The sequence below is a fragment of the Leptonychotes weddellii genome, chromosome 13, assembly GCF_054177405.1.
Source record: "Leptonychotes weddellii isolate Sample4059 chromosome 13, ASM5417740v2, whole genome shotgun sequence".
NCBI lineage: Eukaryota > Metazoa > Chordata > Mammalia > Carnivora > Phocidae > Leptonychotes > Leptonychotes weddellii.
This window is the reverse complement of record NC_138381.1, coordinates 17,708,925-17,731,770: the sequence shown is the minus strand read 5'-3', so window position 1 is coordinate 17,731,770 and position 22,846 is coordinate 17,708,925. Positions and strand designations below refer to the sequence as shown.

Below are 22,846 nucleotides of genomic sequence, written 5' to 3'. Positions count from 1 at the left end.
TTTAACAGCTGTGTGGTATTTCATTGCACGGGTGAATATTTACTCTGGTTTTTGATATTTTTATATTATTTCCATTTTTCCTTGGTATAAATGAAACAGCAGTAAATTTCTTTGTTGCTAAATCTTCACTATGCAACAATAGTTACTTATTAGGTTAATTCCTAGAAGTGGGATTTTTTGGTTTAAAATTTTAAACAAAAACAATCTTTAGAAGGACATTTAGTGACATGATATATTGCTAAGTAAAAAAGTAGACTACAAAAATAATATATACAGTATGTTTGCAAATGTTAAAAGATGTATGCAAATGAAAGGCTGGAAGGAAATACAGTATATCAAAATGTTAACAAGGTATTTCTGGGCAGGTGGATACTGAGTTATTTTTATTTGCTTCTTTATATTTTTCTGTTGCTCAGTTTTTCTACAGTAAGCATTATTGCCTTTTTGATCAGAAAAAAAATAGTAGTTTTTAAAATAATTGAATAAATATTGGAAAAATACACAGGTACAAAAAAGAATAAAGAAAAATTGCGTAAGTAGAAGGTTTGGTCAGATTTCATAACTGTCCTTGTGAGAAAGGTCTGGAGGTTATAGTGAACCACAAGTTAACAAGATATTAAAGCTGTTTAAGAAAAAAAATACATATTACATTGTCTAAAACAGAGCAAAATAATAGTTCTTCCACAGTCTAAGTCTGTGGGACTACACATGCCTCACTGTATTCTATAGAGATGATATGGTGTGTTCAGATAAGTGGCACTAGGTTGTTAAGAGGGGTCGGAAGCTGGTACAAATTACTGGGTCCAGCCATCCAGAGAGGCACCAGGGGCTGATTATATTGTATGTCAACACAAGTCCACTGTTGCTGGGGATGCCTGAACACAATTTTTTTTCATTAGGGTCCTAACCCCTTTTTTTGGCATCCTTCTCTTTTGAGCATGGAAGTAACTAGAAGCCTGAAGCACGGTATTGAAGGAGGAATGGTAAATTCAAGTTGAATCAAGGCCAGCATTTAATTCTAAAGGAGTACAATCTGGGGAATGGTGCAGTCAGACTTCCCAGGGACTGATGAGAAAGAGGCAAGTTAATGCGCCATGATGTCGCTGACACGCAGGGTTGGAACAGGCCCCGGGAGAGGACTCCAACCCCGGCAAGAGCAGCTTAAGTTTTCCGGGAATGACAGAGTCCAGTCCTATAGCTACACTATGGAACACAGCAAGGTTTACCCTCCGCAAAAATGCCCATGCTCAGGACCCCAACTAGTGTCACTGGTCGGACAGCAAGAAATGTAAAATGTCAGTATTTTTCTACTACACTCAATTTTTATTTTGAATTACCATTCTACCTAGTGGCAGGAAACTTAACCAGGTTCATCTTTGTTTATTCAATTACTGATCACTTCAGCATTTTTCTACTCACTTTGGGTCTATTCACAGACACTTTGGGACCTATGGTGAGGACCTACCTGCTTCTGGCTAGTCCTCCTCTCTGGGATAGAGTCTCATCCTGTCAGCAGCCTCGTGGTTGGGATTCACTTGCCAGGTTCTGGAGTCATCACTGACCCCTGAATTCCTCACCCCTTGTTCTGCCTAATAATGGATTACTCTGCTCCCGGCTGCCCATCCAGAGTCAGACCCTGGGGCAAATACCCCATGACGCACCTTGTCCCAGATGTCAGATCCTAGCTGGATCCTGATTCCCTCACCTCCCCGTCTATTCTTCCAGGGCTCTAGTTAATCCACAATTCTTCATTTACAGCAACAATTGTCCTATTGTTGTTTTATTCTTATACAAGAACACTACTGACATTCTGTATTATACAGGGTGAAACCACATATTCTGAGTTCCTCCCTTGATTTCAGAAATTTTAGTAACATAATTGCACAGAGCTTGATAGAAATAAAATTTCATCATCAATCTCTCTTGAAGTGATTTAAATTATTTCAAAGCAAAAGAAAGGTAGTATGTAAAATTAGGACATCTTTCTGGTATATTTATCATGCAAAAGAAAATCCAGAGCCACATGCAAAATGAAGCCACCTCAAAAATGGCAAATATGAAATTCTTTAAGGAGCAGACAAACCATGGGAACAGATGGGCAAACCAAAAACTTACCAAGTTTATCACCTTCTAAAATAAGCTAACTGAATTATTGGTAGATGTGATTTGTGTCATATTAGGAGAGGGTGAGCTGACCAAGAGCAGATCTCAAAGAGCAGTGACAGTTATTTTAAAGGAGGGAGAAAGATCTGGCATAAAAAATAGGAAATTGATACTACTACTTATTCAGTAGCATTTGTTTACTATATTGGAGAGGAACACACACACACACACGAGAGAGAGAGAGAGAGAGAGAGAGAGAGAGCCTAAAATAGTGCCTGCCAATAGTAGGGGCTTAACTGATATTTGTTGAATGAACACAGTGGGGCTAGTTGAAACTCCAATCACTCCAAATGGAATTGATAGAAAAGTCCCCCTCTTAAACAGATTAAGTTCAATTAAACAGATCTTTCTTTGAAAGGAACCTCTTTTTGTGTGTGTACGTACTTCTTAGGTCATATTTGCAGGGCTGGTCGTCAGCAGAGATATACTTACTGGCCAGAACTGATGCTTATGATGATTGGGGTCTGTTCTGATTGATGGATGCCCATGGAGTACTGGCAGTTTACTACAGTACTGTGACTGACATCTCTGCTTCTGTATCAGCCAAAAGAGATCTCTGATGTAGATGCACTGTGAATAGATGGGGAAGGGATGGATGTTGAATTGACAGTACTGGAAAAACTGCCTAGGTATTTTTGGGGAAAAAATCAGATCCTCACTTCACAACACAATAAATTATAGAAACAATAAAAACTTTTTTTTTAAAGATTTTATTTATTTATTCGACAGAGAGAGACACAGCGAGAGAGGGAACATAAGCAGGGGGAGTGGGAGAGGGAGAAGCAGGCTCCCCTCAGAGCAGGGAGCCCGATGCGGGGCTTGATCCCAGGACCCTGGGATTATGACCTGAGCCGAAGGCAGACACTTAACGACTGAGCCACCCAGGCGCCCCAGAAACAAAAACTTAAATGTAAAAAAAAAATCATTATGAAAATACAAGTAAAAAAAAAATAGGTGAAGATCTGGTTTTCCATAGAGGAACAGAAAACAAAGAAAACAATCATCAACACATGTTTGATACATCGGTCGAAGTAAACTTTTAAATTTTATATATCAAAAGTCATGAACAAAATGAAAAGGCAAAGAATAAGATGGGGGGAAAAGCATTTGCCACAATTACAAAAAAGGATTGACGATATAAAGGGTTTATGTAAATAGATTAAAAAAGCATTAAGCCTTCAATAGAAAAATGGGCAAAGGACATTAATAGGTAATTCACAAAAGAAGAAATGGCTAATGAACATCTGAAAAAGCTGTTTGATGACAATAGTCTCAAATAAATACAAATAAAACAATAAATCTTTTTAACCTATCAAATTAAAAAATGTTTTTTGGCAATGATATTAGTCATTATTGGGGACAGTAGGAGAGAGGGCACTCTTTATATATCACTGCAAGGACTGAAAATTGCTACAACTCCTCCTAAAACTCCATTTGACCATATATTTCAAGAGCCTTAAAAAAGATTTATATATATGGATCTAGTAGTTCTAATTATAGAAGTCTATCCTACAAAAGAATCTTAAACTCAAAGATTTATGCACATGGATTATCATTTTACATAATTTACAGTAGCAAAACTGGAATCCACAAACATTCAACAAGACAGAATTATGTTATATTGGTATGATGTAAAATTAGGCAGTCATTAAAAATGAAGTAACAAATAATTTTTAGTGACACAGGGGAAAATAAGTGTAAAAAGCAGAATGCAAAATTTTATACACAGTAGGTTCCAACTGAGGTTTAAAAAAAGAATGAAAAGATAAAAAGACTGGGAAGAAATCATCAAATATTAACAGTGGATAACTCATTGGTGGGAATAAAGGTGTTCTTGTTTTCTTCTTTATAATTTATTCTCATTTTATACTTATGATAATTTGTCTATGATGAGATGTATTACTTTCATAAACAACAACAAAAATCATTATTTTAAAGGAAAGTCTCAAGAATTAACCTGACTTTTACCTGACAAAAGACACTGAAGGAAAGCATTTTGATGACACTTTGTTTTGCAATACTTTTTAAAGCAGGATTTCATAGTTATTTTCAAACACAAGCTCCAAGGTAATAATAACCTTTTTTTTTTTTTTTTTTGCAGAGGAGTAGTAAATAATAACTAGGCAAAAATTGTGTCTATTTAATTTTGTTTTTTTAAAAAACAATGGTTAAAATACCTCTATTAAAAAAACACTGAAGAATAAAATTCCCTTAGCTCAAGGTTTAAGTAAGGACACAAACATTTTTGTCTCATGTCATCTTTATTAGTTTTTTAAAAAATTACACAGGGGCATTTTGCTTCAGACTTCATTTCTCGCAGTTTCTGAAAGTATTATTGTTTGATCTCAAGATCAAGATGATTTATGATGTGGAGATAAGTTGCTCTATGCTTTCCATAATCATTCTCTACCACCTTGTCAGACCTTCATGGCTTGCTTTTATAGCTGTCTGTCCTCTCCTTGGGAGCCACAGTAGATTCACACAGTAGTGAGAACCCATGTCTTTCCCCCAGAGCCAGCCCCAGGCAAAATTGTCGAAGAGCTGAAGTTAGTGGCACTTCCTTTCTCCAGCCCCACGTCTGGTGCATTCCCACCCTCTCAAAATCTGCTCTCACATGCTTTAATCACACTAAGCGACACTAACACTTTTGAGCATCTACTATACACCAGGCATTCTGTTAAGGGCTCTCACCCACACTATTTTATTTTATCCTCACAATAACCTTGCAAAGGTTTATTTGCCTCATTTTACGGATGAGGGTGCCGAGGCCCAGAAAGGTTAAGAGAGTTGGCTGTTGTCACATAGCTAGCCATAACTGGCCCAGTTCAAATTCACAGCCAGAGCTGTCTGATTCCGAAACCGTGCTTATTCTCAGGGGGTGGGGCTGATACTTTGGATCATCAGGACACTTTCCATGCCTTTTTAAACTCAAATCATACAGATACTTTGTTTCCTAACTGAAATTCAAATTATTCTTAAATTTGAAAGAGTCCAAAGCTTTTTAGTTTTCTCCTGAAATAATATAAATTTCCTGAAGAATACTGACATGTACCTAATTATAACCAGTAGGTCTATCAGTTGAAAAGAACATTCCTAAATGAATATGGGCACCATTCAGTTTTCTCAAATTGTCACACCTTTCCTGATAGATAACAAGAAAATTCACAGGCTTGTCTTTCTGTGAGCTTAACATCATTTCTCCACTAATCTAAAGATCCTCCCAGAAGGTGATTAATTTCCCAGCTTCCTTCTATAACTAATTGAGATTTAAAAACACTAATTCTCAAGGAATTCTTCTTTACCCCTTAATCAGTTCTAATTCTGCTCCTAACTAGCTAGCTGCCCTCAGGCAATTTACTTTGGGCCTCTGAGCTACAGGTTTCTCATCAGTAAAAGGTGGATTGGATCAAAAATCAGACCCTTCTGCCAAGGTTGTGGGGAGAATTAAATGAGATAAGGCAAGTAACGATTTGGATATATGGGGGGCTCAGGAAGGTGTACTTCCTTATTCCACACTTCCCTCTCCTTTGCACATTGGTACTTTTTCTATTTAAAGGTCACTGGGTCCTCCTGATGGTTTTCTTGACCTTTTGTTACAAGACACTAAATAATTTCTATTTCTTAATTCTTTTCCAAGAGATCTTGTTTTTCAATCATGTACTGATCCGAATAAAGGGAGTAACAAATCTCTTTTCTGTCTCCCTTTCCACTTGTCCCCTCCCCCTCAGGAAATCCTCCCCCCAGACTACACCAACATACCCAGAGAAACAGGGAAGCAAGCCCCTCAGAGTGATCAATTACACAATCTTCCTTCAGTGGTAGAAGAAAGTATGTTTGTCAAGAGAGTAGCTTAAAAGTAAGAAAAAAAAAAAAGCAAGCTTTTCCTAACCAGCTTTCTGTTTACCATCCATCAGCAGTGCCTTTGGAGTCCCTGCTTTGGACACGGGCAAGGTGCTGTGGGGCTGGTGAACCACCTGGCGGGGGCTCGTGGGAAAGCCTGGCCAGTACCTAACATCTTGGGTCATAGAAATGTTTATGGTGAATATGATACAATGAGCTGGGGGAACAGAATATTTCCCACCCAGTAATATTTAATGGAAACGTTTTTGCTTGCTTGATTATAAGGAATTCTTGGTGGCTAAAACCAAAGACTTGGGGAGCTAAAATCCTGGAGCTGGAGGACAGCTGAGGAACCCACTTCACCACTTAGAGCTTAAGGAATATGAATTCTGTGTTCAGAAAACTTCCCCACACTCTCCTGTTAGTACATCTACTGATTTAGAAAGTGCCAGGGGCCCTGGAAGTGTGATGTTTCTGATGGATCTCTCTCCCTCTCTCTCTTTTAAATTTGCTCAGGGCTCCAGACAGTTGGTGCTTAAGTGTCTACAATTTAAAGTTTTACATCTCTTCCTTGGGCTGTCATATGTCTACCTATCCCGTCCAGGACATTTCCCTAAATAATCTCTGAGTGGAGAATGACGACCCTCTCCTAGGGGATCTAGCCGAGAAGGAACGTGCGCGGGCGGTTCAAATTCCGTAGCTCAGATTTCGTTGCCCGCAGGTCAGATGGTGCGGTCGGCGGGGCCAGTGATATGCACAGCTGTCCCTGAGAGGCATGGAGCACAGGTGCTCGGCCTCCCGCCACCGAAGTCACAGGGAAACTGCTGCACTGACATGTGAGTCCCAGGCATTTTAACCTCGGATGTGCGAACCCCGTGGGCAAAAAGTCTGAACCACGCACAGGGCGGCTGTCACGATTAAACCCCCTCTGTCCCTCTGCGGCCGGCCCTCCATTCACACCAACGAGGTGGCTTGAATTTGCACCTCGCTGCGGAAGCCTCCGCGTACTCCAGCCTAACGAGCATCCCGCGCTGTCTGGACGCGCTCGGCGGCGGCGGCGGCGGCGGGGTCCGACTCGGTCCGGGGCAGGCTGTGGTGAGCGCAGCGCTCGGCCCGCGGTGGGTGCGCCCCCCCCGCGCGTCCCGCACCCTACTGGAGCGCGGCTGCTTCGGTCGCCGTCCGAGCGCGACGCGAGCTTCCTGCCGACGGGGCTCAGCGCACGCTCCTGGCGGGCTCCGCGCCGCTCCGAGCGCCCTCCAGCCCCGCCTCGCGTCCGCGGGAACCCGGCGCCCTGGCGACCCCGCCCGGATCCGGCCGCAGCGCGCTGTCGCCGCCGGCCTCGCCACGCGGTGCCTCCGCCCGGGTGCCCAGCAGCAGGCGCCTCGCCCGGCCTTGCTGCAGCGCGACAACGGGGACCCAAAAGGCGCCGTCTCCTCGCTGGCCCCGCGGCTCCCCTGCGGTCCAGCCGCCTCGCACCTAGGAGAAATCCACATCTGATGGGGTGTTTTATCAATCCTAGCGTTTTCCCAGGTGTTTAGCCACCTCAATTTTTAATTATTCTGCATCCCCTTATGACTCATCTCTTTCTTCTTTAGGGTTGCAGATGGTTCAAAAGTCTAGGCTTGGAATATTAAAAAACGTTACCCACTGTTTTATAAGGAGGGATAGGTGGGGATGGGGAGCTGGATACTGAGTGGGGTTTTAATTTATGGACAAAAATCGTTTCACTGCTGATCCAGGCTCTTAATTTCCCCCTCTGAACCTCAACTACTTCATCTATAAAATAAAATTTAAAACGGTTATGTCTCACCTGCCTTAAAGTAGAGAGTTGGTCAGAAGACCTCTTGAAGTATCTTCCAGGTCTAGGATTTGTATGATTTTATGATCCGTGGATTGAAATTTAAGATTAAACATATACCATTTCGTTAAAGCAATGAGTGAAGAGGATTTATCTGTGAACCAAGTATCAGAAGCAGAAGGTCTTTTTCTCTCCCTCTCACCAGTTGGAGCAGGCTTGGGGTCTCCACACTCTGAATGTCAGTGTCACAAACACTTAACCAGGAAATCAGATATATGTGGATTATCTAGTCCTTTAGAATTCTTTGTGCCATTGATTCTCTCTACTAATATTGATAACACAAAGTTAATTATTTATTTTGAGTTTTTCCTTCTTGCCTCATGGTTCCATCCTGGAGAGATAGAGAGAGAGAGAGAGAGAGAAAGCGACCAGTTCTCTTCTTTAAAAAAAAAAAAAATCAATCCCATTGATCAACATGGAATACCAAAGACCCAAACTCCTTCCATTACCCTCCACTGTGATTAAAATTGGAGTGTTCTGAAAAATGCCATTCAAATTGAAAGGAGGCAGAATCTCTCTCTCTCTCTCTCTCTCTCTCTCTCGCTGGTTCTGTGTCTTTCTCTCTCTCTTGTTTTAAAGGAGACACAGGGGCATCTTAGGGACATGCTTTTACATCTTTTTTTTTGATCCAGACATTTTAAGAGGCCACAAATTAAAGCTGGCTGGGTTGGCTGAATGCTGACTTTAGGTGTGCCCAATATGAGGACTGTAGTGCAGTCTTCAAAAAGAATCCAGAGTATTTTTACAGAAGGAACTACCTGTGTTTACATTACTGACTCATTTCATATATGTTGTTGTTTTGACCCATTCTTTCCCTGGGATGCCAGAGCCAACCCTCAGTGAAAGGGGGAGAAAAAGAAGGAAGATGTGTGAGCTCCCCCTGGTGCTCTCCTGTATTCAGGCTAACTGAAAGGAATTGCAAGGAAACAGGTCTACACAAGCATAAGGAAAAAAAAATTATCTGGATTATTTCCTTTTGAAAGACCCATTTCTGTGCTGGTGGGCAGAATGATTCAGATCAAGGACTCCTGGCTTTGGGCTTGGGTTCTGTACATACCACCTTGTCAGTATAGACACGGCTTTATTATCTAATGTCACTTCTGTCAAGGAATCCCTGCCTTGTCAGAGAACGTGTTTACAGAGCGAAATTTGAAGTGGGGATTTGGCAGCTGCCCTGTGGATGGGATTACTCTTGGAATCAAATTGGATTACTTTTTGTCCAGAATTGTTCTCTTTGTTAGTTTAGAGTTATTCATTTGACTGAAAAATTTTCACACACTTCTCTGTGTGTGTGTAGACATTACAGAGATGTTATGGGGCTCTGGTATGAGCCAAGTCAACCAGTGGAGGCTTTAATTCTAGATCGTATCTTCTGGCCCCATAATATCCTATGTTCTTAATGGCCTCTTTAACACTCAGGGTCAGAGACCTCTGAGGGCTCTGGTCATTTGTAAAGACTGGGGGAGAAATTCCATGCAGTTACTGGATAAATTCATTACGGTGGACTTCAACAATTTATTAACCTGTATTTAGTGAGTCCTGCCCTTGGTCCACGCTGTAGGAAGTATAAAAGATGCATGAAACATAATCCCTGCTGAGACCTGGTCAAATCAGCCAAGGGCTGAACTTCAGTGTTCATTAACATAGACGGGTCAATATTAGCGTGATTCCTTTACCTTGTAAGTAAACGCAGAGCTTTTATTTCATTTTGTTTTGTATGTGGGATTTTGGTTGAGTGGGAATCTCTTGTAAATCCAAAAAGGGACCCCAGCTTTTCTGATGGTCCCTGGTGTACTCCTTTTCCCTGAACTTAATCACAAGACAGTGAAGCCCATTCAGAAAACCACAGCAAGGTTTAATTAATCTAGCCAGCTCGTAATCTCAAATTCATTCTGCTCTCTGGTTTTTATTTCTCCCAACACATCCTGCTAATTCTCCCCTTACCTCTTCCCTTGGTTGGCACAGTGCTCCTTTCATGGACTCAGCCGTCTAGCAACTACAATTCCTTATGTCCAGGGTGAGGCTTGCCTCTTTCCTGACAATTCTTACCTGTTCAACTTCTTCCACTTTCTAACTCTTTGGGGACTTTTTGTTTGCACCCCACAAGGAGCTCTTCTTACAGAGAGCCCCATACTCTTGTTTATAAAACCCATGTGCCTGTGTTATCTCTTGTTCTGAACTGGGAGGTCTTTGGAGAAGGGGTAATGTCTTTCGTTTCTTTTGTATCTTTGTACTACCAAAGTGTTGCTGAGATCTTTTTTTGTGTGTGTGTGTGTAGCTGAGATCTTTAAACAGTTCTCTGTCAAATGAGTAAACTGAAATAATAATCCTGAAGGATTTTTTTAATCTCAAAAAATTTTTAAGTCCCGTGTCTCTTAAAGGAACAATTGTCAAATTAAGGCGCCATTTCCAGGATTTTAGTTTATGTATTAGTTGTGCTTTGCCTCCACCCCAAAAGGATTTAAGGTGGGTTTAAAATATTATGAAAACTAGACAAGATTATTAATTCCATTCCTGCAAGCTCTAAAATCATATAGTTTTTGATACCAATTCAAACAATGGAGAGGTTTTTTGTTTTTTTTTTTAAAGATAAAAGGCATGCTTTATGATATCTCTCATTATCACGCTAAGGAAAAAAATCACAGATAAAAAATTTCAGAAATATTTTTGCATCTTTGCATATCGCGCACACACATACATACACACTCACACTAGAACTGTACTGGCAATGAACATGGGTTGTTTAAAGTATAGCTATTCAACTGTCATATAAAGTGAAATCTATATTTTCTCTCCTTATATGACTATATATTTAACATCTCTATGCATATGTGTGTGCATACATATGTATATGTTATATACACACACTCCACATTATTATTTCAAAGGGGATTTTGCTCCTTCTGGCTACCAGCAATAACTAGTCAATATTTACACTCTTGAATATCGATGATATCGTGCATACACAGGAAAGCTGTGGAAAACATCTCCATTTTCAAACAGAGTTTTAATTATTTGTAAAGACTTCAATTGTTCACTATCTAATGTCATGGATTGGTCCTCACAGTGTGAAGTGCAACTGTCCAGAACCCCCACAGTATTATAAATAGGCTTCTAAAGCCTGCTTGATTGATGTTTGGCATAAAACGCTATTCCTCTGAGCACATATATTCCTTCTGTTCACCATTTTCATAGAAAAATACCAGGGCTGATTTTTTATTCAAATCTCCAATTTATGCAGGGTTTAAACTACTAAATACTTAAAGCCTTTTTCAGATCTTTTTTCCCTTTTCTGTTAGGTAGGTAACTAAATCTTTAGCTTCAACACAAATAAGAATTGGAGATTTAGCAGATTCCTGTGGGGGAGAGAAAGAGTTTATTAATTATATTGAGACTCAAATAATATGCTTCTTTGACACTAATGTTCCATCTTTCTCCACCCCAAGTATCCTATGGGACAACTTTAAAGCCTTTATCAGGGTCTAGATTACTGCATTTATGGTTCCTTAGAAGAAGGAATTTGATGAATGGCATTCTGTGTTGAAGGGAGAATTTGAGATGTTTTAAGATTTAAGCTGTAACAGTGAAGTGATTTTTTTCAAAGTATGTCCCAGGGATTGTAATATAAAACATAAAAAAAAAAGCACAATAATGTACATTTTCATGAGTTTTAATAAGTTGTTAATACTGATGAAATGTAAATGTTTCCTTCACGGACCCTTATCTGCATTTGACAGAGTCCTACAGAAACTTGAAGTACCCATTTAAAGCAATTTACAAGATAATGTAGAGATTCCCAGCAATAAAGAATGATTAGTGATCTTCTTAAAAATTTTTATATTGACAATATTAAACCAAGTGCCTTATCCGGATTGAACTGGTTCTGGCTGGTGTCTGTATTGGTACATTTATCAAGAGTGCACATTTACTTTATAGACTCTGTATTAGAAACACATTCTACTTGAATGCCGTTCTGAAACTACCCTTACCTGATGGGTAACAAAGTAGTTAATATTTACTGGGTATTTTTTACATGTCAGACACAGTGCTAGGCACATTCTCTGTATTCCTACACTGGGTTTTACTGTAATGGAGGATCATACCTAGTTATCACTCTTTTTTTTTAAATATTTTATTTATTTGAGAGAGAGAGACAGAGCACGAGGGGGAGGGGCAGAGGGCGAGGAGAAGCAGACTCCCCACTAAGCAGGGAGCCCAACCCCAGGACCCTGAGATCATGACCTGAGCCAAAGGCAGACACTTAACTGACTGAGCCACCCAGGGGCCCCATGTTATCACTCTTTTTAAGGCTGAGAAATTTGAAGCAGAGAGAGTGAAAGTGATCTACCCACTGTCTTAGCGTAGGCTACTAGAATAGCATACCCTACAGCAATATACCCTAGACTGGGGGGAGTATAAATAGCATCAATTTTATTTCTCACAGTTCTGGAGGCTCGAAGTCCAAGGTCAAGGTGGAGTGGGCAAGGGATAAAACTTCGCCGTTTTTATATGGTGCTGATCCCACTTGTGAAGACTCCACCCTCGTGACCTACTCATCTTCCAAAGGCCCTCACCTCCTAATACCATCATATTGGGGTTAGATTTCAACATATGAATTCTGGGGGGACGCAAGCATTCAGATCATAGCACCTGCTTAGTAAAAGTAGTGAATGTGAGGACTGGTCAGTAGCAGTCCAGATCCACTATCTACTATCTGGAAAGGGCCAGAGAGTAACTGTTTTAGGTTTTGCAGGCCATGTCATCTCTGTTACAACTGCTCAATTCTGCTGCGTTAGTGTGACAGACATCACAGATAAGATGTAAATAAATTGTGTGGCTGTGTTCCAATAAAACTTCATTTAAGAAAAAACAGGGAGTGGGTTGGATTTGCCTTGTGGGCTATAATTTGCTAACCCCTGCACTGTCCTGTTTCGCTTGCTTCTTCTATGCCAAGAAAACTCACTAAATGCACATGATTTTGGAACCAGCAGGTCTCCATGCCCGGTCAATCTTCTGAGCAGGCAAAAGCAGTGTGAAGTGAGGGCCTCAGAAACGACCTCACACCTGAGCACTTGACATAAACATCATTGTGTCAGAGACTTTGGAAGGCTCCACTTAGAATATACCATACTTACAAGAGTGGGGTCTTGAATTAACTCTTGAATCCTCATTATTATTGCTTTGTGAGTTAGAATTACTATCATGAAGCTGAATTCCACGCCTGCCTGAATTTCTGGTGTCCTGAAGGCCACTTAACCTGACCCACAAGACAACCTTACTTCATTTTCCAGGGGTTGTTGGAGCCCCCAGTTACTCTTACTGTTTAATTGCAGTTTTAACCTGTTCCACTGGATGTGGCTGGGCTGGTGACTTACTGGTTTTCTAGTTCACTGAGGCCTGAAGATGTGTCTAACATGGCCAAGTCTTTAAATCAAGAACTAGATCTATTGGCCAGCTTCTCTGGTACCAGCTCCCGCTCTAGAATTCTACTTTCACCTGCTCCTAGATGCTCTGTTACTACAGTTTAGCCATGACCATGTGTTAGAAAGTAAATACTCTTTCCCCCTGTCAAGGCCAGATCCATTGTCCTCCTCATCAGATGCTGTATTCTGCAGGACCAACTGAAGTTTTTGGCTACTAAGCCTTATCAGTGGCTGCCTGCCTACCCCAGTGGACAGATGCAGGTCTAGTCTTGAATCCTCTCAGTTCGCTCTAATGGTAGGTTATCAGCTCATGCTTGTCCATAGGGCAGGGAGAGCCACATGGGACAAGGCACGGAAAACAAACTCCCCTACTCTACAGCTTTGCCTAAAGTAAAAGGATACCTTTCTTTCATTCTCAAAAGCTAAGTAATATGATCATGGAGGTAGTTATTATAAGAAAATTGCATTAAGATTTGACTTTATATTTTCTGAAATGGGCAAGATAAAGAGAATACAGTCTTGGCCTGATTGGTAAAATTACAGATGCAACTGAGTGAAAGAGAAACCAAGATGATAGTCGATATTAAGAAGAACCAAGATTAAACTTTAGATAGCATATGATTAACAATGTTCTCTCTTCCTCACTCAGACATCTTTTATAAAACTCAATTTTTATCATAAATCTCAGTGATGATTTTTGTATTAAAGAACTAAGTGAAAATTTTAACCAGAAGGAAAATTCTCTGGTGTTGGATTTAATCCTTGAAATCAATCAACAAGTCTTTTAAGGTCCTTTAAATCATCACAACATGAAAGAGCTCTAGGGGCTCAAAGCCAAAGAAGTAATCCCTTGTCCTGTGTATGACCGAAAAGAATGATTGTAAGCAGTGATCCCTGCTCTTAAGTAGATTATAGTGTCATTGCAGAGATAAAATTAAGACATGAGACAATTAGAACAACTAAACAGGTTGGCACTTAGTCTATGAGTTCAGAGTAGGAAAGGATGATGGAACAATATAATCAGTGCTTTGTAGAGAAGGTTGGGTTTGAGGCAGTTGATATCTGGGGGCCACTGATAGTTTTATACAAGGGAACGACTTGAATGTGGGTTTCTTGAAGTTAGAGGTGTCTTAATCTCTTTGGTAACTCAAATACAGGGCGCACATCATGGCATTGTAGGTGTCTAAGAAAAATTTATTTAGTACGAAAATGGAATTTCAGTGGTATGGAAGATTTATTGGAGAGATTGGAGTCAGGAAAAAGAGATGATAATGTCTTGATGAGCAGCAGTATGCCTGATTGTTTTTGCCAGCCAAGACCTGTAATAGCTACCAGTATTGGGTCACCTCTCAAGACATATTCAGTAAATTCAACATATTAGTCTTGGATATCGATCAGCAAGTTTTTTCAAGTGTTTTTAGTACTCCAAATACTGTAGACTTCAAATTTAATGCAAAAAAATAGATCCCTTTCTTGAGTGAAACCACAGAATGATTGTGACTGATTGTATTTTCAAGGGAAATAGTGTGGTAGAGAATCTCATAGGCTCGGGCGTCAGGTCACAATACATAGCTTGGTCACAGAAGTTGTGCGTTATTAGCCGGGGGACCTTTGGTAATGTCACTTTCCTGTGCCTCAGTTCTATAACCTGAAAAGTACAGATCATGGTAACTATCCAGATGGATTTTGGTGAGGATAAACATTTATGAAACATAGACTATGGTTCAGGATAAACCATTCATCGAAGCTCTTTTAACTTCCTTTCTCTGCCTACAGCATTGAACGAGAGCCTGGGCTTGGGTGAAGCCAGGGTGTCCTGAAGGTCCTGGGCCTACAAGACTGGAGCAGCATTGGGTAATGGGCACCAGTGCCATGGATGCCATCCGTGTGCAGGTCGGGACACTAGTCCTGAGCATGAGAGAATTCTGCTGGTGAGTGCAAATGAAAAGCACCGAGCCCTGAGTTTGCCTTGTGGAATGTCCGTTGTTATGGCTCAAGATGTAAAAGGAAAAAATGCTATATATATATTTATTTATTTGACAGAGAGAGAGAGAGAGCACAAGCAGGGGGAGCAGCAGAGGGAGAAGCAGGCTCCCCGCTGAGCTGGGACCCCGATGCGGGCCTGATGCCAGGACACTGGGATCATGACCCGAGCCGAAGGCAGATGCTTAACCAACTGAGCCACCCAGGCGCCCCTATATTTAAAAAAAAAATCAATTTACTTGCAATGAAAGGCAAATGAGCAAAAGAGATGATATTGTTGGTCAATAATAATACTATGTAAGTGCTTTAGATTTTTGCAGAGTTATTTCATTGTATATACACTGGTGGGTTAACTAGTAAAAATGAGTCCTAATAGAAGATTAAAGTGAGACGGTTGTGTTCTGCTAAAAAGGAGTTCTTTTTCTTCTTCATGGGCGCAAGAGGAGTGGGTCTGTTAAATTAAGGAGAAAAATGTTGGGGAAAATTGGGGCATGATTTTATTTCTGCAGTGGTGGAAACCAGTTTTCCAAACAATTGAAAGCAGATGCCTCCATACCAGAATTGGAAGTTTCTAGAGCCTGGGTATTTCCCAGAGGAGCTTCCATTCAATGGCTAGCAGGCTGTTCTGATAGGCAACAGTAGATGGACCAACTGAAGTCTGTGTGGAGGGTGCTGCTCAGAGGGCCCACATTTTCCCTCTGGCTTCTCCCTTTATTCTCTCAGCCCTTGCCCTGGGTGCATAGTTCTGCTGAGTGTCGTGTTTTTGCAGCGGCTCCTAAGACCCTCGGGTCTACTGTATGTTGGTTCATCCTTGGTTGGTGTGGCCTTATCCTGAACATGGCTGGGTAGGTTCCTCCTAGTCTGGGTGTCCCAGGGCAGTGCACTGGGGCATCAGCTCAGCTGCCCACGGCCCACATGGGATCTGTTCATCAGTATGGTCTCCTCTGAAGTCGCTGAGCCATTTGTGAGCCTCACAGAATAGCAGATAATACGGCTGGGCTTAGAATACAGGTCTTCAGGTTCTCGAGCTGTTTCTGCAGACCAGTGATCATCAGATAAGGGAGGCAACTTCTCTATCCCTTCTGCCCTGACCAGGATAGCATATCATAATTAGGAGAAGAGAGTGAAGCTTGGAAAAACATATTCAAATCATTCTAAGTACCAAACCACCAAAGGTAAGGCTGCTCTGAATCTTTTTGGTTAGTGAATAAGCACATGTTGTAGGTGGTTCTAGTGACTATGTGACATAGTGACCCAAGCATCAAAGACAGGAAGGAAAATGAGAACTGAGAAATGCCCCCTGGATTTGCCAGGTAGAAAGGAATGGTGACCTTTAAAAGCCTAGTTTTGGTTCTGTAGTGAACATGGAAACCAGGTTGCAGGGATTAAGAAAAGAATGGATAAAGAGAAAGTGTTGGTTAGGCATGAAAGAGAGGAGTAAAAGTATAGGAGGAAAATGAAGTAGAACCTGTTGCAGGAACACAGCTCTGTCTCCTGGCAGACTGGATCAGGGGCACCTCAATGGCCCTGTCTCTCTCATTTAATGCCATGGGTTACTTAGCAGTTTATATTAGAAAAGTGGAAGAATTATATTCTAATATATTAATACATTTAATATATTAGGAGGTGTTTGTCTATCCCTGAGGTAATTTCTCTACTTGTATCCAAAGGAAATCCCCCATCCCTCTGCTCTCTGCAACCCTCCCCCCTCCCCAACCCTCCTGCAGGACTAGACAGCTAGACAGTGAATCACCCAAAACAAAGGCTGAACACGTTTGAAAATCCTCTGGTCTTAGTGTAAATCAGAGAGATTTGGAGGCATACTTGTTGAGCAAGTTTTTCTGCCTTCAGAGACTAATCTAGTTCAGAGATTAGTTTATAGATCCCCAAAGGCAAGGGAGGGGAGGAGGTGAAGGTATTAGACAAATGAAAAGCAGGAGATTAAAAAAAAAACAACCCACAGGTCTCTAGGAGGGAAGGCACCCCTTCGTCCCCCACTCCAGTGAGGTACATGGAAGTCCACTTAGCACCCAAGTTGTCCTCCTCATTGCCAACTGGTGAGAGCCATCCTCGGGCAGCATTCAGTATGTCACTCTAGAGACAGGTTTGTGCATTCCTCAAGACCCAGCCCACACGTCATCTCATTTATTATAACCCCAGGTGGTGGGGCCCAAGGTGGTGGTAACAAGGAAAGGAATGCCTTCCTCCTTCCCAAGGTGTCATTAGATGGAACCCGCTGTCCTGTTACGTAGGCCTTCATGAGTTTGTCTTCCCCACTATACTGGGATACTCCTGAAGGCAAAGACCATCTCTTTCTTACCTTTGCATACTCCAAATTTGGGATAATACCTGTCACAGAGCTTAATTAGTGTTTGTTGAATGAATAAATGAATGAATGGCTGATTGATGCATAAATAAAGGGAAAATGTTTAGAAGTGGAAGTCAGAAGAAGACAGAGGAGAGACTAAAGATGTTTGAAGAGGATGATTATTTGAACTGCACCAGGAAATGATTGGGGAAGAAGAGGTTGAAAGATGAATCCCAAGTCCTTTTGGAACTTTCCCTTCAGAAAAGGGATAAAATGATAGATGGAGAGTCTCTGACATGTTGGGATGAAAAAAGAACAGGATTTTTTTTTTAAATAGCCATAGTTAACACTAAATTTATCTTCTTCATATTTCCATTTCTGACCGTAATATGTGTCCAGTAGAGTTAGCAGGTAATAAATTATCAAGATGATCTGAGAATCTATAAAAGATAAAGTCATGGGGTATTATTTTAAGTCTTTCAGTCTTCATATTTAGAAAAGCATGTCACGATCATCATCAGATTATTTTCTTTATGATCTGAAAACAGAATTCTGCTGTACAAGTATGTTCCAAGTGCCAGATAAAATTGTGTGTTCTTAGAGCTTCAAGGGGTTTCATAGTTATTCATTCACTAATTTTTCACTCTGGTTCATTTATTCACTCATTTGGAGGCATGAACTCAGCTCCTGTTATGTGGAGATGCTATGAGGTTGCCCAAGATGCAGAGAGGAACACAACGCGGCTCATAGTCTAGCAGAGGAGACAGACAGCTGCTTGCTTCATCAGCTGCTCTCGGCCAGGATCTTCTACCTACAACTCCAGACTGCAGGACTGGAGCTCTGAAACTCTGCTTGCTTCTTCCCAGTCTCTTCCTAGGAGCTAGATCTTGCCTCCTCTCCAGAGAATGTAGCTAGACCTTGTGTTCTCAATTGGCCTCTACCCCAATACCACCTTGTTCCAACTGTGGCTCAACCCAAGTCTGAATTTGACGTGGTCTTTGCACACTAGCTCTGGACTACCTGACTAGGGCCATTCTTGGCATTTACGTCTAGGCATTTCTTCTCTCTCTTTATTGCAGCTCTCTCCTCCCTCATGCAGTGCCTTGCTTTGAGGTCTGCCAGCCTGTCTCAGGCTAAAGTCAGCTCCAGACAGCCCCTCTTGCCTAGCTCTGCCAGCGCCCCTGAACTGGGATGGTCCTTGTGGATACCTCTTTGGTCAGAGAAACTTCCTTTGGATACTGTTTAGAAGAAGAGAATGAGTTCTTGCTCCTGTCAGGGCAGGCCCAGGCACTGAGCAGCCTGGGCCTCCCAGGGGGCTGTTTCACTGGGTGGCCTCGAGGAAGACTGGGGAGATAAGAAATGGTATGTGAGCCATCCATTAACTCCATCACATAGAAGCGGTGCCTGGTGCCCATTTTAGGGAGGTGTAAAGCTGTGGAAGTGACTTGATAGACTATATGTAATGTTAGCAGAAGAGACATAAACGGAAGGAAATATTTCTCAATCTCTAGATCATGTTAATAAATTTTGGCATATACTTTTTGGTGTGAGAGGATATTTCATTTGGAATGTAACAAGGTTTAAGAAAAACTTTCTTTACATAATATCACTCCTTAATTTAACTAACCTTTAGAATTACTTTTGTTGCTAAACTGATTTGTCAATTTGCCTCACAATGTTATATTTCTCTGTGCAAGAATAACTGTTTAAAATATATAAAGGCACCACAAAAAAGGGAAAAAAGCAGCCCTCAAACTGTTATATTTTGGAGGCAAGGGAGCTATTTCAAAATCAGAGCACTGCAGTCTTAATTTCCAGCCTTTCAAGTCTGTTAAAAAATAAGTATTTATGTATTTTAAAACAGGCAGAAATAACTTCTTTATTATAAACAGGATATCACTGAAAATTCAAATTTTTGAGCCGATGGAGAAAAAAATCGTGAATCATCAGTTTGTCAAATGTCAACATCAGCTCAAGCAAATTTGGGTTGACTTTTCAATAGGTTTCTAATAGCTGGGGTAGCGGAACTTGCTAGGTCTGGGGAGCGGATGAGGAGGAGCAGAGGTAGATATATTCCCTGTTTGGGATAAATGGCATCTTGCTGCTAAAACGAGCTTCACAGGTTAGCCGACAATCATTAGGTTGGTGACTTTACCGATACCCAGGAGATGCTTGCACTGGGAATAAATTTCTATCTCGAAGCATTTGACAAGCCTTAGTTCCTGATGTCTCACACCCAAGCCTTACTTTATAGTCACATCTGTTAGTTTAAAGCATTTTTAGTTTATTGAAGAAGCCTTCACAAAGAAAAAACAGATGATGAAAATCTCATCTGTCAAAACTGTTATTAAAACCAGTAACAGTGTGAAATTTTGTTTAAATTGAAAGCATCATTTATTTTTATCAAACATTTTATAAACAATCACATTTGAGAAAGATTTGGGGGACCTGGAGAGCCCTCAACAAAACGCAACTCATTATGTCGCTTTGTTGAATGTGTGGCTCAGAGATAGGCTGGGGCTACTTCCCCCTTTCCCTGCCTGAGACCAGAGGGGTGGAGAGATTCCCAAGGGCAAGGAGGGAAAGTGAGCAGGACAGAGGAGAAGGCCTGAAATGGAGGCTGAAGACCCATGTGGCGATGGCAGATAGTGGGGGCGCCTCACCTGCTCTCTTCTGATGGACTATAGTGGGGGGACAGAGTGTGCACCCTGAAGTCCCTTAGAGGGTTTGGGGAAAAGAAAGGAAAGGAAAGAAAGGGTGTTCATGGGAAGAATGAGCAAGGCTTCCTTTTCTTTTCTAGTGTGCGGACAGTTGATTTCATGCTCAGATCTGCTACTGATATCAAGGGTGTTTCACAGCCAGGATTAGAAGCCAGCCTTAAAAGGGGAAACAAGTTGAACATCAAATCCATTTAGTTGAATCTTCATTCAATCCAGATGTTTGGCAACATGGAGACAAAACATCCGACACTTCGCTATTGTGTAGACTCAACCTTAGAATATACAAAAGATCCAGTTTCACATTCTCAACTGTGTCTCATACTCCTTTGGCTGTTTGGTATTAGCAGTGTTGGAAAAGAAAATGTATCTTAGGAAAGTAGAACCATGTAAATCTGAATGATTTGTCCAAGCAGTGACCTTTCTTTTTCTTTCTCCAGGCGATGCCGTGCTTCATTCTGTCACACTTTGAGATTCACCCCTGGGGGCCAGCAAAGGTTTCTCACGGGGCACAGGCTCTGGAATGGGGATGCCCAGAGTGTTAAGGAGCTTTCCAGAGCCTGGATTTTCCATTGATTCTTTCCTTTCCTAAAGCTCACTGTTCTAAGGACTTGTCTATTCTCCTTTCTTATCTCCCCTTCGCAATCCTTCCTGCTTCTATTTGTAGAAGAAAACCTTATCTCTTACTCATCCTGGATCTCACTGGAAAATTCTGGCCCCGGGGCGTCAAGAACTTTCTATCTGTTAAAGGAGAGTTTGTGTGTTTTGAAAGCGTATAATGGTGGATATGAAATTAGGTTGTGTATCTATAATTCAGGGGCCTGCAGGGGGTAGGTTGGCACACTTCACTGAGGGAATTGAGCTGAGTTTACTAGAAACCGGTTTGCAAAGGTGTGGACAGGGTGATGTGACACCTAATTGGGGGCGAAAGTTGAATAGGTGTAAAGGGAGGGAACGGTCACCAGTTCCTGGAGAGTGATTTTATCTCAGGAGAGAGCTGGCCTGTGGTAGCTGTGCCCGTTGGTGGAAGATAGAGCTGACCTGCGTTCTAGAAGGAGGGAAACCAGGAGAATAAATGTCTTGACCATACTGTGTCCCTGCTGTCCTTCCCATTGGTTCACCCCAACTTGTTACAAGTGGTGACAGGCCTTAATCTTTTACAGTTACTGCTGATAGCTGTAGGTTTTTTGATTTTTGTAGATGTCCTTTCTCAGATCAAGGAAGTTCTTTCTCTGTTTATAGTTTTTGAGAGCTTTTATCATGAGTTTCTGTTGAATTTTGTTAAATAATTCACTGCGACTATTATGATAATCATGTTTTCACTTATATCCTTTCGATAAAGTAGATTATATCAATTGATTTTTAAATTTTAAAGTAACCTTGCATTCTTGAAATAAACTACACTTGGTCATGAAGTACTATCCTTTGTGTTTGCGGCTATGTTCATGAGAGATTTTTTTTTTCCCTTTCCCTTTCTTGTAATGTCTATGTCTTGGCTTGTTATCAGGGCAATGCTGGTATCACGAAAGATTTGGGAAGTATTTCCTCCTCCTCCGTTTCCTGGAAGAGTTTACGTAGGATTGGTATTATTTCTTCATTAAATGTTTTAAGGAATTTACCATAATATCATTTAGGATGGAATCATGTGTTGTTTTTTTTTTTTTGGAAGATTTTAAATTATGAATTCAATTTCTTAACTGATACAGATATTTTCAGGTATCCCTTTTTTCTTGAGGGAGCATTCATAATTTGTGTTTTTCAAGAATTTGTCTATTTCATCTAGGTTGTCAAATTTGTTGATGTATAGTTGTCAATATTTTTCTTTATTATCCTTTTATTGTTTATAATATCTGTAGTAAGGCTCCCTTTTTCATTCCTGATATTAGTAATTTGTGACTTCTGTATTTTTTTCTCCTGATATATCTAGTTCCTAGTTTATCATTTTTACTAATCTTTTCATATTATAGCTTTTGGGTTCATTGATTTTTTTTCTATTATTTGCCAATTTTCTATTTTATTGATTTCTATTTTTAGCTTTATTATTGTCTGTCTACTTTATGTTTAATTTGCTTTTTTTTAAATCTTCAGGTGGAAGCTTAGATCATTGATTTGAGACTCTTAATTACAAGCATTTAAATCTGTAAATTTCCCCAAGCACTGTTTTGGCCACTTCCCATAACTTTTGACATGTATCTTCATTTTCTTTCATGTTAAAAATGATATTAATGTCCTTTTTGAAATTTTCTTTGAACTATGGGTTGTTTAGAAGAAGTATATTGTTTGTCAAATTTTCAGAGGTATGTTCAGGTACCTTTCTGTTACTGGTTTCTAATTTAATTACATTATGATAGAGAACATAATCTGTATGGTTTCAATCCTTTTATCTATTGAGACTTTTTTATGGCCTAGAATACGATCTATCTTTGTGAACACTCCATGTGCAGTTGAAAAGAATGTTCTGCTGATATTGGGTGAGTGTTTTATAAATATCAGTGAAATCCAGTTGGATGATGGTCTTGCTCAATCTTCTTATGTTTTCACTGATTTCCTATCG

At 40.7% G+C, this 22,846-nt stretch overlaps 1 long non-coding RNA gene across 1 annotated transcript in view; it reads left to right on the top strand.

Moving 5' to 3' along the window:
• LOC115936931 (uncharacterized) overlaps positions 1 to 22,846 on the top strand; it is a 414,283-nt gene that overhangs the window by 126,955 nt on the left and 264,482 nt on the right. Inside the window, exon 2 of the long non-coding RNA XR_014139578.1 lies at positions 15,061 to 15,215. This is a non-coding gene — a long non-coding RNA (uncharacterized LOC115936931). The remainder of the gene's footprint in view (positions 1 to 15,060; positions 15,216 to 22,846) is intronic.